Raw genomic sequence first — 17503 nt, forward strand, 5'->3', positions numbered from 1 at the left:
TTGTGCACTTTTATGGTGCAAACTTTAGCAGCAGATGTCATGGCTGGACATACTTCTGTCCAAGCATTTTGCTAGTCCCTCTCTGTGGAAGGTGTTGGCCTCTCACAGCTGAACTGCAAGAACAGACTGTGTGAATGTTCCTAGTCCATCTGAGCACAAAATCTGCCAGCTTATTTTAAATTTTATCTGTTTATTCGCTGGTAAGGATGCATCTGCTTACGATACCTGCCTTGCAGATCCTGAGAGACACCTAGCACAGCGTGTTTCTTTTCCATCTATATCCTGACGTCTCTGAGCGTCCATTTAGCATGTGAGCTGGTGCTGCACGGGGACCTGCCTAGGTAACGCAGCTCTTATGGGACCCACTGTGCCTCGGCGTGCTTGCAGCACGGGCTGTACCTACGCACAGCCCATACCTCCTGCCTGTCCTTTCTGTCAGGCAACAGCAAAATGAACACCAGAAGTCCAGCAACAGGCAATGAAGGCGGTATCGTGATACTCTGGCTATGCTGTCATAAAGAACCCCTTGCATTTTTGGCAATTGCTGTTCCTGAGCATCCAACATGAGTCTCTTGTGAACATTTAAATGCTGAAGCACGGGTACCTTCAGCTTAAGAAAGAGACAACAAAGACTGCTCCTGCTGCTGCTGTGTGCAGTGAGCACAAACACAGCCTGCCCAGGTCCCATGCAAGTCAACTGGCTTCCTTGCCCAGGTCACTATTTCCCCCCACGGCAGCCGAGCTCTCGGTGATGTATTCAAAGCTCAAAACTAGGAATTGCTGGTGATGAGGAAGGAGAAAAGGACAGAGCCTTTGGAAGGTGGGCTCTGCACGTCACAGATGTGGGAAGAAGTAAGAGGTGTTCTGAGACCCGATCATTTCTGCATCTTGTTTCCATCAGGATAATGCTTCCCAGCCACTCGCCTGAGCCACCCTTGCAAAGCATCTCCCAAAGAAAAGTGTTTACGTTCGTGGCAACATGTCCAAAAAAACAAACCATTCCCAGTTGCCTACTGCCATAAGCAAGCATAACTCCGATGACTGCAATAAGGCTGCTCTTTCTGGGGCCCTAAGGCTCTAGCACCACAGTAACAAAGCCAAATAGTGTTGTGATAAGACGGCCGATCCACCAGAAGATGGCTGAACCCGCGTTGCAGGCTGCCTACAACAGATCTCCTTCCTGCAGAGCCCCCTGCCCTCTCCAGCCCCGCACCCCGCTCTGAGGGCCATAAGGACGAGCTGCAGCAATAAAATGCAGGCACCAGAGCCTAATGACCTTACAGCTCCAGCTGCTTGCCACTCCGGTTTCCTCACTATCCCGGCGCACGGCTTGTTCTCCCTGTCTATCTGAAACGCCCCGACATGCACCTCACTCTGAGCTCGAGGCAACTGCCGGACCCGTTTGGGGATCCATCGGCACACCCCAAAAGCAGCCCACAGCTTGGAGCACCTCCTGGATTGAGAAGGCTGCAGTGCTGCTTGGTAGCTCAGGACTGAGGAGAGGAGGGCAGCAAATGGTCCTTCAGCCTCAGAAGTGGTCCCTCGAGGCTGGCAGCTAGGAGCCTCGGCTCAATAGTATAGTCTGGGGAAAGCACTGCACACAGATCCAGTGGGTAATGTTGAAAACGCATCGGCAAAGGAAATGTTTTAAAACAGAGGAGGAAAATCTACTTGAAATCAATACTGTGAAGGTCTCTAAAAGGAAACACTGTGGGAAAAAAAAAAAAAAAAAAAAAGGGATGCATTTGCCACATATAAATCTTTAATGCTATCTTGTAGTTTTAAAAAAGCCTTAAAAAAAGGCAAATAAAAAAAAAAAGAAAAAGAGGGACTGTAATGCACCTGATAGAGCAATCATCCTCACATGGCAAAATATGATTTTCACACCTGGTAAATGAAATGACTCGGCTGCATCCCAAGGCCAGGGTTAGGGGCTAAGGTGAGCTGTTAATGGAAGGTTAGAGCCCACATAACACATAATGGCTCTTCAGGGAGCACCTTTCAGATGCTCTTTTCATGTACGGCAGCGCGCGGCGATCAGAAGGCACTGGCGGCACACACTGAAGTCATTGTCACTGACAGTGGGTCTCGCTGTGCAGTAGCCAGCTGATAGCTTGGGTTAAGACAGCCGGCTTACACGCCAGCACTCGGGCTCGGGGTAAGTCTGCTCTCTTGTAAGAGCAGTCCCGGATTCTTTCATCTCCCTCCTGGCATGCCTCCTGCAGCACGCCAGGGTTAACCAGCCACTCTCGCCTCACAGGCGAAGAGCGAAGCCATTGAACTGAGACAACAAACTTCTCGGCCACGTACAGCCAGAGCCTCCGAGCCATTAAAAGAAAAGCATGCCGTGAGAATCAAGGAAAATACTGATCACAGGCCACGCTGGTAGGTACCCGATGGCGTTCAGAGCCTGCCCTGCACCAGCAGGCGGGACTGCTAGATCCGTGCTGCGCAATTTGCCAGTCACTCGGGGACGAGAGAGAGCTGAAGCCGGCAGTGAGCCGGCAGCCCCAGAGGTACCGATACGTGCAACAACAAAGCCCGAGTGGAATCGGCCAGGGGAAGAGGCAAGGAGAAACGTACCAAACACTCCAGCGCCGAGCGAAACATGTGGCTTCACAACGCACTTGAAAATATCTGGCTCCATAAATTAGCCTGCGATTCCCAGCTCTTTAACCCTCGGCTCCCGCTGATTTCTGTGGATGAAGGAGATGTTCGGCACTCCCAAGATCAGAGGCTGGATCGAATGCTTTTCAAGAAGTACACAGATGCGCGTGTTCCTAGGGAAGGACGAGCTAGAGCGAAGCCTTCAAATGAGCACTAGGAGAACCTCCTGCCCACAGACAGGAAAGTGGTAACCTCCTTCACTTCCTTTGTGGCTTTAACCTAAACCACAACTCCTCCCTTTGGGTTAGGAGTCTCCTCCACTCATTCAGATGTTTGTCAGCTTGCCTCTGCCTAACGCCCAGCATCTGTCGCTGCCACATAGGAAAAAGAAGCTCCCATCTTCTTTCCTCTGTCCCACACCCCTTCTGCAGTCTCCTTCCGAAATAAGAATGGCTTCGACGCTCAGCAAAGCAAGTCTAAACCTTCAGCTCTTCAGGCACGAGCGCAAAGCTCACCAATTCCAACACCAGGGAGAGAGGGGAGAGGAGACACTGGCACGCAGGCTACACCGACATTTGGCATAGCTGGCAGCAAGGAAACTTCAAACCATTGTCCCAGACCTAAGCAGGGAGGGGAAAAATAGCTCCCCAGCCTATACCCAGAAACTATGATCAAATGAATGAAGGCAAGATTTTACTTCATCATCTTGAAACACTGTAATTCACATTTTGATACTTTTTGTAGTAATTTACTTGTATAGAAGCAAATGACCACTCAGAAGGACAGAAGGGTAGGATTTTGATCTTTCAAACATCCAGGCATTTTGACCATTTCACAACTTTTTCCCCCCTCTTTTTTTTCTCTCCCCCCCCCCCCAAGATGGGACACTACACTGGAATCAACTTTTCCCGAAAATAGCAACAGTTTTGGCAAATCAGCAATTTTCTAAGAAAAAATGTATCACTAGAGAAAAATCTTAACAAAACCTAGTCCTGTTATTTCCTCCCAGCACTGCGCAAGAATATGCCTCCACGGTGTAATTCAGCCTGAAGTTTCATAGCAACTCTGATTCAGACATATTGCACACGCAGATATTAGGCTATGCCTTTGACATCATGAGAGCAATGCAAAACAGCACATATACAACGCGGCCAAGCAATGCTGCTATGGAAACCCTGCCTTTTGAATTCTCTTATATGGGGTGTCTCGGTTCGTATCCCTAATATCGATTTCATGGCATTTGGTGTACTCAATTTCCTTGCCCAAGTCACCTCTCCCCTTCGGGAAGGGAGACGTCCCTGCGGGTGAAGCAGAAAGGGATGATGCCCGCGTCGTGCTCCCGGCTTGGCGAGCTCCAGCCGGCCAAGGAACCGATTTGTGCCTCAGTTTCTGCAGCCGGGAGATGGAAGTCGCCGGCAAAGAGCTGCTCACAGGTCTGCGTTTGGCTCCGACTCTAATATGCTTCGAGCTCCTTTGTGACAGCCAGAAGATGCACGCATCGCCGTTCTTGCTTGTTACTTTCCGTAGGCGAGGAGCCACTGTCCTCTGCAGACCTGTGCCGCTGATCTCTCGCTAGTGAAGAGCCGACTCAGGAAGTACAGTCGCCCACTCAGGCAGCGAGGAGATAAGTAATAAAGCAGTGCACTTGCCAAGTTCTAAGGAGGTGGTTTCTTAAAAAGACACGGGAAGCTTTCATGCCTCGAAGCTGACTAATTTCAGAAAGTTCCCGTTTCGCTCTCTTTTTCTTCAACTTCTGCAAGAAGTGCGCAGATCTGCTCCTCTGAAGCTCTTCCCGCGAGGGAGGGCCAGGCTGGCCGGACTAAAAGCGCTCCTGCTGGAGAAAAGGGGGCGCCTTGCCTCCGGCCCCCTCCCCAACAAGGTGCTCCATCCTGGTGCCTTTCTGCTCTGGGCTGAGCACCTGAGCAGAGCGCACGGCCTCGTCGGCACAGCGCAGCAGCCGAATAAACTCACCCGTGCGAGCCAGCGATCCCAACTGCAGATTAAGTTCCTTGCATTTGTCTGATTGTGTAATTGCCAGGCTGCACATTCAAATGAGTATTTGTTTTACTGGGTGATATACAGATAGAGCGTATGCACTGGAGGCCAAATTCACCCCTGTTGTAATTTCCCCAACTCCGGCAGCAATTACTCAAAGGATTAATTTGGCCCACAGTGTTTTCTAGTATATGTGATTCATCATTTCTTCCCTATAACAAAGAATAATACGCTGCTTCAATCAGCGGTGATGTCCTGGCCTCCTTGAGGCTGCTGGACTCCCTGTTTAATCAGACATAAAACAAATCACTTGTAGAGGCAGAGGCGTATGAGCATGCTTTAATTACAATATTGTAACACCAATTAGAGATCTATCTAATCGAGGACTCAGTATTTCCTACTCGGGTATTACTCCCATGTTGGGATAATTACTGCTAATTAAGCTTGGAACTAATTAGGCCAAATGATCTCATTTATACCAACATAGATGACTTCGAGGAGTTCACACACACACACAACATCCAAGGGTGATTTTATCATTCCTGGACTCCCCAGCACCTTGCTTTTGAGACGGACCGTCCCTCCCCAGCGGAAAGCCCTGCCAAAACACAGGTCCCAGCGCTCCGGTGACCTCAGACCCTTCCCAAGGCAGAGAAACGCTCTCTGAAGGTGTTCCAGTATCCAGGCCCAAGTCATGTTCTGCTCTCACAGACACTGAGTATGAACAGAGCCGTGTGCCATCGTGGTCCAGTTCGTTGAAAACCTACAGACTGCTCGCCCCGGGTCCTGGCCACCTGCTCAGCACACCTCTACTGCGTAGGGTACGGAGGTGTGCTGCGGGGCCCAGTGCAGCACTAAGACTCAGTGTAACTAAACAAGACACAACAAACACTCTTCTTAAACACACTCTATATGCACTGTTGCATGATTTGCATGAGTGCTGTGTACAGTTAGGAACGACATCCCAACAGCGTTCAGTAACGGCGACTCAGCCACGCCACAGCTGAGGGCGGAGGCCAGCTCTGGCTAACTGAGCTCCTCACAGTGCTGCTGCTCCCGGACTCACCGTGCTCACAGCCTGCTGGCGTTCAACAGAGCTGGCTTTCCACGGCAGTCAGGAAAATAAAGGAGAGCCACGAGGCTGTGTTTATGTTGCAGCTTCTCCTCCTCTCCCCGTGCCTCTAAATTTCTGCACTGGCTCAGCGCTGAGACTCACAGGTAGAAGAGACACCAAGTCAAAGCAGATGCTATTAAACTGGCATTTAGACCTGCCTTTGGCTGATGGAAACAGCAGCAGACAGGCAACGGGGTGTTCCCTGCCTAGTGCTGACAAGGTTGTGAGTAAAACAAAACCTTTGGTTTTTGTCTGTGTAGTTCAGAGGACTGTAAGTTGGCTGGGACTTCAACTGTTGCTTCTCACCCAAAAGGCGGTTTGCACCAGCAGCGTGATTTTCTCCTAAGTATTTGCTGATTTCACTATTAGACTGACTCAAAGAGGAATACCGCTTACTGAAACACCACCTACCAAAACACCAGTCCCACCTCTTGAAGTGATTCAAGGCACAGAACAACCCTGCCTGTAGTAAACCCTGCTTTCTCTTTACTTTTGGCTTTCCCTTCCCAGCTCCCTTTATAACTCCTAAAGCTTCCTCCTGAACACTTCATCCTTTCAGGCTTTCTCCTGTTTCTGGCTGGGACCAGGAATGCACCATTGTTGTCAGGTCTTCTTCCAGCCTGCCCCTTTGTCCTCGCAGATCATTGTTCCCCGGTGAGTCACAGACTCCCCCTCCTTCCCCTCCAAAGGCCTCCTGAGCAATCTTCTCTTTTCCAAAGTCTGTCAGAAGGGAGCCCAGCAGGATTCCTTACCCGGCCCCACCTGGTGACAGCACCTCCCGCAGCTGATCCTCCCGCTGTCCCAGGCGTTCCCGCAGAAGTGCCACTTCTCTGTGCAGCACCATTAGCAGAAGATTAATAAGTAACACCCGGGACTAACACAACCCCCACTGACAACGCGCTGCTACTTCTGCCATTTTCTTTAGCGAGCAAGGCGACTCCTAAATCTGATCTCCCCCTCCAGTTGTTACCCAATCCCCAGCTCAGCTTCCAGACTCTCTCCTCCCTCCCTGCCAAGCCTGTCATTCCTTGCTTCCCAGCTGCCCCGGCCCTCACTGCTCCCTCCTCAGGCCCAAGCAGGCCAGCAGGCACACCGCAAGCACCCATACGCATATCAGAGTGCATGCTGCAAAGGCGAGCGCTTCCACGTGCTGAACCACGCTTGTTTGGGCATCTGCTGGACCCTTTGCAGGAAGGGGTGGGTTGGAGGCCTTCCAGTGGAAGTACAGGCATTGACCCCAAAGCCTGAGCACGGCAGTGCTCAGCAGAAGCACAAGTTGGGCCAGGGGGACCGCCCTGAATGACATCTTCGTCATTAAGGTGAGGAACTTGGGAGCTTGAGATCAGAAGTGCATCCCAGCTGGGCATGAGACTCGAATAAATACGACACTTTACACTGACAGAGCGCCAGAAACCTCCTAACACCCTCCCCAGACTCCACACACAGGACTCTTCTCAGCCACCAGTGGCTTGGATGGCAGAAACCAAGCAAGCAAGCTCCCCACGTACCAGAGGAAGGAAGGGAAGGAACACCCCACGGGGAACATTGTAAGGCATTGTTTTCAGAGAAAATCCGTACTCTCATTTAGCGTCTTACTACGTGCAGAGGTCCTGTTGGTGGCCAGCCCCACGTGCCTCTATATGGCTTACCCTGTGCCTGCAAAGAGCAGGCAGACAGTACAAGGAAACTGAGACAGGTCAGAAGAGGTAAACTCTTGTTTTCCCCGAGGGAAAGCCATCCAGGGTCCAGCAGCAGGATGGCAGGAGAGAGGGGACACTGGCCCTGTCCCCTGCCACCCCAAATATCTGATTGGTACCAGCAGCATCTCCAAAAGGAAAGCAAAGGGACTGCTGCTTACCAAAGCACACAGCTGCTGCTTCGCGTCCTCAGCCCTCGCAGGAGCCCTGGCTCAGGCTCTCGCAGCACCGGGCAGGAACACATCCCTGAGCCCGAGGTTTCAAAACAAGACGTATGTATTTGTTATTGTTCTCAGGTATCTGAGTGCGGTAAGGGCCAGACCACTTATCTTCTGGGGTTGGTTCCCGCTCCCACTCTTGTGATTCAAACCCAATTGAATGATTTTTTCCCGTTTCTCAGACAGAAAAACTCCCGTGGGAACGAAGCCTGATATGGGGCATTTTCTAACGAGGAGCAGCAGGCAGCGAGGATCCACCGCAGTGGGACAAGGGGAGGCCTGGGGGCGTTCCTGGGTTCTCCTCCCCAGTCCTGCAGGACACAAGGGAACAGGCACCAGGACGGGCGTGGAGGTCACAGCTTTCTCCCCAAAGTTTAACCAAAGCTGATGGCAAGGACTGGGGTGGGCAGGTCACCCACGTGGCACTCCTGGGGCTGCATTTGGGGCGACGAGACTCAAGGACACGGCTGCACGTTCCCTGCCCTGAACAGGGGCTGCTCCATCACCTCCAGGATTAATTCATGCCAGACATGGGAAGACACGCTTTTTCTCTTTGCAGCAAACGACTTCATTAACCTTTCAGGAGCTTGCCAGTAGTGCAAGTAGGTAGAAGCAATGGGGAAAATCACAGTTCTGGGGGAAGGGGATTTCTGCCATGTCGCTAATGGCACGTCTTGGGGAGAGGCCAAAGCCACCAGCAAGCCATGGACCCTCACCCGGTAACACTCTGCCCTCCAGCCCTGCTATCTCAGTGCCGCTTCTCCCCCAGCTCCGCGTTGTGGCACAACCAGGGAGACAAGGAAGCCAGACGGGAAGACAAACGAGGCAGAGGAACACGATGGAGAGAATCTGGGGAGAGACCCAGCCCAGCGCCAGAGCAGGAGGGAAGGAGCAGGTAAAACTGGTGAAGCAGGTACAGAGAAGGGGAGAAACGGCTGTGGGAAAAGTGGAAAAAGGCGTGCGGCACCTTGCACGGAGCATGAGGGATACGAGGTCATCCCACTGCGGAGACAGAAGGGGGAAAATCAGGAACTGTTTGGATAGGAGAGCTCAAGCTCGTGACTTTTACGAGCCTAGGACTGAGTCATGCCTGGCAGGGGCAAGTGTGGTGTTACCCAGAAACGGAGCTCAGCTCCGCAGGAGGCCAGAAAGTCACCGTGCCCCGTCCTGCAGGACGCAGGCTGGACTTGGATCTATTTGGCCATCTGCGTGACCTCTTCGTGCTTCACTGCCAGGAGCGCCCGATGAGCCCGCATCTGGCCAGCGCTCCCACCGGCCACCCGCACCACCTTCGCCTGCCTCGGGAAAGGGCTCCCCCAGGCTGTGCAGCCCAGCTGTGGGAGGAAACACATCCTGGGGAGGGAAAGAAGACTCAGAAGGGACACCCAAAGGGCGGCTCTCTTCCCTGCTACGCACAGGTCTCCCAGGAACAGGGCACAGATGTCCTGACCCACCTCGCTGGCTCAACGCAGCTCTCCAACAAGAAGCAGAGACCTCCCCACACCTCTGGGGAGAAAGAAATCAAGCGTGCTGGCACCAAGGCGTCAACCCCACACCGTCGCTCAGACCGAGAGCCGACACAGCCCAACCCAACACCAGTGAGGGAAAGGCAGAGGGAGCCTCACCTCGCTTGGTCAGAGGGCAAGCTCCACCTGTGTGCCTGCACCCACAGCACGGGGCTGCCGGGCTGACCCCACACGCTGCCCTTCTCCCTTGGCCCATGGGCACAGCCAGCAGCCCCCATGCGGCCAGGCTGCAGGAACAGGCATCAGAAGAAGACAAAAAAGGGGTCCAAGGTGGAGAGAGATGGGAGGGAGGGATCCAGGGGAATAAACCAGGGAGAGGAGAGATGAAGAGTGTGCGGCACATGAATAATGGGGGATGGTAAGGAGATACAGGGTGAGAGAAGAAAATGACATGAACAGAAGGAAGGGAGCTGCAAATAGAAGGGGATGTGGAAACAGCAGAGAGAAACAGATTGCCAGAGCGGTGGAAGTAGAGGAGACCTAAAGGGACGGAATATAATAAGAACTCTTAAAATGAGAAGAAAATGAGAGAGAGAAAAGAGGGACATGAAGGGGAAGAGGAAGACTTAATGGTCTCCCTGAGAAGGAAGGAGAAAACCCCGTACTTTTTTCTCCCTAGCTCTCAGAAGGCCTTGTGAAGGAGACTTGACACCCTCATTTTAAGAGTGGAGGGGCTACGGTACCCATACTGAGGGATGCAGTGAATGAATGAGATGGCAGGAAAGAGCTTAGCTCCCTACTTAGAGCTTCCCGTCAAAGACACAGGTGAAGAATAGTCCTGACTTTCTCCCCCTGAGCACACCAGAGAGCACTGCCCAAAGACAGCAGGAGGAGGACCTGCAGGGAAAATGAGAGAGAAACCAAAGTAACGTAGCCAAAGACTCGCACCTGCTGCTCCTTTTCACCAACACCCCATCTCTGGAGACCCTGATTTAGAAGCATTCAGAGGGAATTAACCTAGGATGCAGCAAAACAAGTGACAGCTGACTGCTTACATGGAGAATCACCTGTGGGGAGAAGACGCCATGGTGTGGGTCCGGGTACCTGCCTACCCCAGCAGCTTACAGCCCGCTGCCCCGAGGGAAGCGGAGAGGAGCAGTGTGTGGCAGGGGCTCTGCTCCCGCAGTGCTCCCTGACACCTTCCATTTGCAGAGCCTTTTTTTTTTTTAAGATGTCTAATATTTATCCAGCTTAATTTGCACCGCCTTTATGTTTCAGCTGCTGCTGCAGAAAACAGGCTTTTTGTGCACGCAAACAAACATCAAACCCCTACAGCCACGTACGCCTGAGCCAAATATAGTTTGCAAGAACCCTGAATAAACCAGATACCTGGTGCCTGTTTGCACTCCCGTACGCACACGGGCAAACAGAGCTTTTCCCAGTCGCTCGCTGCACACGCACATGAGCCCGCAGGATCCGGTACTCTCCTAACCTCAGCCGGCGCTCCTGCCTGGCTTGCCAGCACGGGAGCTGTCTGGATTCCCTCCTCGATGAGTGACGAAGGTCTCTCAGCTATAAACTGATGTTAATGGCAGGTTGTGTACCTTGTTTGTTTATTGCCGAGGAGGAATGTTTGTCGTGGCTGTCAAGAGTATAAAAATATTTCCATGACTTCAGACAGCTTGGCATTTTACATGCAGCTGAGAGAGTGGGTGAATGTACAGATGAAAAATTGAAGAAACATTATTAAGGGAGCGCAGAGAATATCTCCTAGCACCACCGAACTGGCTTAGAGAGGCCAGAGAGGTCAGAGAGATTTCTGAATAAAACGCACTTTTTTCCCCCCAGGGTCTCCGAAGAGCTGGCAATAATTAAGCCTTACAACACCTTTCTGGAGTAGATAAGTCAGCCGAGGCCAGCTGAGGTTAAAGGACTCGCCCGTGATCACACAGAGCAAATCCGTGGCAGAGAGGAAGAAGACAACCCGGTAGGCGTCGCTCCTCTGGCCCGAGCCCCAAGCACCTGGCTGACATCCAGGCCCGGGGACTGGGGCTGCGCGGGTCCTGCGGGACGTGTGGCCACGGGACAAAGCCGCGCGGCGGCGGGCACCCGCTGCAACTCCGAGGCGGTCCTGGTGACAACAAACGGCAGAAGGCTGGGAAGCGGCGCCTAGTTACGGGCTGCGGTGCCAACACTATTAAATATACATCGGTAGATTCAATTACAACGAGCATCGTGCACAATGGAAATGACTGCAGTCGAGGACCCAGGGTGGCAAGAAATAACCCCGAAATATAAGCACATTTTTCGGCAGGAAGGAATCCCTGCTTCCCAGCCCCATAGAAAAGGTGCAGCCTCCTGTTTTGGGAGGCCAAAAAAGCAAACAGACAGTGACACCCAAGCTCCAGGGCTGGCAAGAAGTGCGGGTGACTCGGGTTTAGCAGGCTCCATTCGGCTGCCAGGGATCCGTATCACCTCTGCCGAGCAGCCCTTTGTTACCGGTGTCACCAGAGAAGCCCTAGAGCCAAGAGGCAGAGCAAGTGAGCTACTGCCGCACGTCCCCACTGGCCACCAGCGCCTTGTCGCTGTCAATATTCGGCCCTGCACCCATCCGTGCTGGAGCACACGTCTCTCTCAGCCAGCCCTGAGAGCCTTGGGCTTGGCAGAAGGCGAGGCCAGCTCCTGGCATCGTTAACAGACTGGGTGGTTAAATACACTGGGGCTGCAGCGGGAAGGGGAGGTCACCGCTTGGCTCTTCTCCTTCACCCGCTTCCAAGCGTTTCCGCAGGATTTCAGAGTTATGAAATTATCATTGTCACCCCCCAGAGCTTCGCCCTCTCCTTACCATGCGTACTACCCAGACCACTAGTAATGATTTAATTTCCTTCTCCTTCTTGGAGCAAAAATAGCAGGGATAATCACTCAACACTCCGTACACGCAGCTGCCGCCTAAAACACGCAGGTGAAGGCAGCTAAACGGAAAGGCGAGCACAATCTTGGGCCATTTTTTGTACCTGGAGAACGAGAGCAGCCGTATTTTGCATGCAAGATTACAGGTCTGTCTGTAGTTGCATTTTCACATTCCATTACTGCAATTGCACACGGCCAGTTACGTGCCTTAGCAGCAGCTTACAAAAGCAATTGCTGCTAAACATACAAAATCCAGCTCGCAGATGCAGGCTAAAAAACTGGTCCTTATTTTTCTGCTGTAGGAGAAGACGTGCCTTCGCTAACTGCCTGCCCCTCGTGCAAGCAGCACACCGCTGTGTTTCCTTGCACTTGCACCTTGATCCACATTGCCAGTCAAGCCTTCTAATAACCTAAAATACACACAGCCTTTTGCAACGAGAAGTGTCCCAAAAATGCAAAAAAGCCCCGGGTTTTGCATAAAAAAATTAATCTCCCGGCAAGCAACTGTAACCAGCTCTCCAGTTAGAATGTACTATCTGTTCGAGGCTCCAGAGAAACACAGCGCTCACAGTTCAAGACAGTAAGAGAAGAATACTTTTTTTCATTGAAGCTATAGGGGAAGTTTTACCTAGATAGACTGCAATTTCCTGAGCTCGAACCTGGCAAAGCGCCCAGGGCTACGACCACCCCCACCCCCTTCGTTTGCAAAAATTACCATGCGGCCCTCGGCAGGCAAAAGCAGCTTTCAGAGGTTTGTTTTTTATGTTTCGCCTGAAAGATGCTAGGGCAAACTCAGTTGTAAGCAAGCCTGGGCACTGCAGAATTTATTCCAAGAACTAAACTGATGCGCAATGTCCTAAGCATACTATCCCCAAATACCCTACCGAGGAATGGTTCAGGACTGAGTCAGAGGGAAGCGGACTGAATCACAAACAGCAATTCCTGCAAACTGCTCTCCCCCCCGCCCCCAAGTTTGCAATCCAAGCAGTGACCAGGTTGTGGTTAGCTTGGGAAATCTGATGAGATCACAGTCTGGGGAGATAGAGCCTCAGACACTCCAGTTTTTGTTACTCGGCTCCTTGTTTTGTGCGGAGACATGGACAGCAGTTGTTCCACCAGGTTCCCCATATGTTTATAATATTGTTGTTATGGGAATACATGTACAGTCCATGTCACTGGCAAGTTGTGCTGTTTTGTGCTGGGAGGACAGAGCGGAATTCATTGTCCAACAGAGCACCGAGCCTAGGCAGAGCTCGAGCAGAATTTATCGTAGCATGAGTCACGCTTGGTGCAAAAATGCGTGCTTTGTCCCTGCGATGCTCTGCGACCCCGCCACGCTGTCCGCAAAGGAGCGCACGGCCCCATACCAGCGCGGGGCAGCAGCCGGGCACGCCGCACCTCGGGAGGCAGGTGAGGGCGGCTCCCATTTTACAGCCTGCAGCCACGATCCCATTGCCCAGGTTCTACGGCTGCCCATCAAGTCAATGTCAAGACCTCAAGTTCTGCAAGACCTCCACGTATGAGATCGTTCCTTCTCCAATGGGATGAGTGAAGGATAAAGCAGGGACAACACTGACTCCAATACCACCATACGCAAGTCTACACCACAGTGCAAAAGCATTTGTTCTCCCAAGGGTCCCCAAATGGTGTTGAGGACAACGGGCTTGCTTCCAGGACACAGGAATAATGCGTGTGGTTACATGTGTGAGGCTGTCACCAAAAATACCATGCCCAAGATGCCTACACCCTTAGGTGGCAGGCAGGGAGCGTTTGTGCTGCTCACACCTTCAGTGGGTAGGAGCAGCATCCGAGGCTCGAGCGGCTCCACCACGTTGGAGCGGCACCGAAGAACCGATGAGGAAAAATCTTCACGCCTGACAGCCAGGCAAAGAGCGCAAAAGCCAGGCTGAAGGAGTGAAATACGTTTTGTTTACTGCCAACCCCACCGAGTCCTGAGCTACCACTGAAGATCTCAGAGGCGAGCGAAGCTCACTGGAGCAACTCGCGACCAGTTCGTAGGAAAACAAATTTACCCGTGTAGCCTCCTTTTAGCCATCAGCAGGCAGCACAAGAAATGGCCAGCTCCCCTCCCCGCCCCCCCAGCCCTGACACGTTGCCATTTTCTGGCCCCGTCTCCACGCAGCCAGGCACATCCCATGCTGTAGTTGAGGAGCGGCGTGCGTGGTTTAATTGTGTGGGCGCTCTCCGGGGAAGGGTGGCATGGGATGGAGCCGACTGTCCACAAAGGAGCCGAGGCAGGAGGCCAAGGCTCGTTACTGGCCTCGAGTCATCCTCGCTGCTCAGCGCGGCTCGGATTTTAAAGTGCATCGCTGATCGGATCAGCAGCTTGTCCTAGAAGGAGAAAAGTGACATAAAATATGCACAAGCCTTCCTTCTGTCCTGACAGCAGGTTGAGTTTTCAGATGATGTGGAAACAGCAGCCTGCTCTCCTCCCCCCAACATGGTCTCCTCGCGCGCCTTCGCTGCAGTGCTGCTGCTCGCTGCTGGCTCCAGGGGCTCTGCTTCCACTCCGACATCCCTGCCGAGGCTCAGCCTCTGCCCGGGGGCTCCTCACCGCTGTTTTCATGCCCCCTCAGCCCTTGGCCTCTCCTCTCAGCATGCCAAGCAGGGGCTCATTAGTGGTTTCCCTTGTTAAGCTTTTGTGGCTCCAGCTTGTCCAGCACAAAGCAGGAGCAGAAAGGGCATCAAATCGGCATCCGAGGGGCAAAACTTCTCTGTGCCACCAGCCCAGCTGGACTTCAGGCAGGCGATCCTGGTGAGGGAAGGTGGAGCGTGCAAGTGTGCGATCCATCCACGTGCACGGGAGCAGCGTGCCAGCTCCATCTGCGACGCACAGGCACTGCCTTTCTTCTCTCCTCTTCTTCAGGAGGAGCAACTTGGAGCACGTTTGAACCGAGATCAGCTCTCCGCATGTAAATGTGCATAAAATTTTTATGGCATTGTTTGCGTGCGTGATGTCTTCCGTTCTGTCACAGGAATGCCATCATGAACAGTAAGGCTGAAGCGTTGCACGTACTGGTTTCAAGTCTCGCCTGCCCTGCGCCTCGCATCACAGTTCATGCAAAGTTGGCTGCAAAGTACTACCGGTGCCATGCTGACAGAATAAGCTCTTATGTAAACTGAGGAAAACAAGAGAACTGGGCTGCGTCCACGCAGGAACCATGCTTACAACGTGTGCACCTTGCCCCTCGGGAGGAAGAACGTGCCACACGCACAGGTGTGTTTGCACAGATTTGCTGCTTCCATGCACGCAGAGGGGTAGGGTGCATGGCGGCAGTCATCAAGAGGCTTGATTTCAGCCCTACACCTATATTCACAAAGGCTGGGGAGAAGTCGCGTGTTTTGTCCTTGCTGTTGCTGCATTCCAACAAAATTAACAGCAATTCACAAAGTCATTTCAACAGAAGATGTCCCACCAGACAAACCATCTACCGAAAAGGCAAGCCACACGCTCTGTCCCCCATCCCCTCAGCTGCGATACTGGCCCTACGTGCTATCAGCCCTCACGCTGGCTATACAGACCTCTCCTTTCCCCTTCCCCAAACTCCATTGTCAGGACACCAGACCTCTGCTTTCTTCCATGCCCAAAGTCCCTCTACACCACATCCAACTCGTCTATACTCGATTTTTGCTCGTGTCCTGACTGCGTTCAAAATTCCTCCTCTTTTCAGAGCCCTCTGAGAAGCCTGTCCAAGATCTTCTTCGGACCTCCTTCCTCCCCGCTCCCCCACCTGTCTATGTCCTCCCTCCATTGGTTTTCCACCTGGCATCGAAACTGCAGGAGCCGGAGCTGCCTCCTCCACAGGTCCGGCTGCCTGGCACAGGCATTTTTTATCCCCACCTCAGTGCCTGACAAGTCTGGCTTCAACCACGAGCTGAGACTTCTCCCCCTCCTGTGACTGAAAACCTCCGAGCCTTCCTCCCTGCTTCTCGCACGCCTCCATCACTGGACTCTCCGCCTGCAAAGCGCGCGGGATGAAGGCATTACGGCAAACGTTCCACCCAGCAATGGTTTGCTGCTTTGATTCTCCTGCTGCTTATTTATTTATTTTGGGGAGGGAGGTAACAAGTCAGAGAGAAGCCGGCTGAGATTTCTGCCGTATACATTTTTTTTTTTTTTTTTTCGCAGCAGCAAGATCCTCCATCTTCCTTGCCGGATTGAATAGGGTCTCAGGACAATTTAGACTCCCTCCCCCATCTCCCGTTCCTGCTCATGTTCCTCAGCACACGATGCTCTCCTCCCAGCCCTGCCTGGGAGAGCACAAACCCTGCTCTCCCCCCCTCCAGCCCCTGCCTCGCTCGGGCTGTGTCAGGACGCTGGGATGATGAAGGCTGGTGCGGCTCGGATGCTCCTAGGTTCTGGTTTTTAGCAAAACAACTCGAATCAATGAAACCCGAACGGCGGCAGATGACGAACTTAAAAGACCTCACGAGGAGGCACCAAACGTACTGAATGGCTTTCCAGGGAAAAAATAATGTATGTGTATATTTCAGCCTCCACATTTTTACCAAAATCTGGTGCAGGGCTGGGCAGGAGGAGGGGGTTTTCTCTGCTTTTCCCCCCCTCCGCCTGTATTTTTTGAGCTCCCTCACGCCGCCAGCTCAGCCACAAGCCCTCGGGCGAGCGGAGCGGCGGCTCCACATTGTTACTCTCCCGCCCAGCCAGGTACCCAGCGGCTGCTCCGCGCCAGCAGCCAGCAGCCTCCGCCTCCCCGAGCACACGGCGTCAAAAAATAAAAATAAAAATATAAATATAAAAAATACAAATAATACGGAGAAAAAGGGGAAGCGCAACCCAGCCCCGGGGGTGCCGCCGCCCCGTCAGCGGCGGGCCAACAGGTGGGACGCGGGGGAAACTGAGGCAGGGAGCCCGCCGGAAAACTTTGCGCCCCCCGCCGCGCCCAGCCGAGGAAAGGAGAGGAGGAGAGGAAAAAAGGAGGGGAGGAGAGGAGAGGAGAGCCGAGGAGAGCCGGGCCGTCCCCACAGGCGGGGGCCGTTGGCGCGGCCGTTGCGGCCGTTGCTTACCTGCCTCAGGCGGCGGGCGCTCGGCGCGGCATGGCGGGCGGGCGGGCGGCAGGCAGGCAGCGGGAGGCGGCCCGGGCGGCGCTGGCCGCGGGCGCTGTGCGGGCACGGAGGCGAGTTACGGGGCCGGCCGGCGGGGCCTATTGTCTGCGCGGGGCGGCGGGGCGGCGGGGCGGCCTCCCCCCGCGGGCGCCGCGGCGCTTGGTACGGCCCAGGCATTCATGCCAAGCGGCTGTGGCGCACGGCGCCTCGCCTCCCGCCACTGCTGGCGAGCCGCAAGGCGGGCGGGCGGCCGCGGCCCCCTCCCCTCCCCTCCCCGGCCCTCCCCCGCCCCGCCCCGGCCCCGCCCCGGCCCCGCGGCCCCCGGCACGAGGACGAGGCCGAGGGGGCTCCCCGGGCCCCGGCCCCGCGGGGAGGCGCCGAACGCCCCCTGCTCGGAGCCCCTCAAAATGG

General features: G+C 53.8%; 1 protein-coding gene across 2 annotated transcripts in view; it reads right to left on the reverse strand.

The window, feature by feature from the left end:
- BCL9 (BCL9 transcription coactivator) overlaps positions 1-17503 on the reverse strand; it is an 81525-nt gene that overhangs the window by 34337 nt on the left and 29685 nt on the right. The window contains exon 1 of one of the 2 annotated variants that reach the window (XM_068691751.1): positions 17054-17349. The exons of the other annotated variant lie outside the window; for it this stretch is intronic. The gene's annotated coding sequence lies outside the window, so the exon portion shown is untranslated. Of the gene's footprint in view, positions 1-17053; positions 17350-17503 lie in introns of those variants that run through there. 2 annotated transcript variants of the gene reach the window in all.

This window comes from Anas acuta, chromosome 1, assembly GCF_963932015.1.
Source record: "Anas acuta chromosome 1, bAnaAcu1.1, whole genome shotgun sequence".
NCBI lineage: Eukaryota > Metazoa > Chordata > Aves > Anseriformes > Anatidae > Anas > Anas acuta.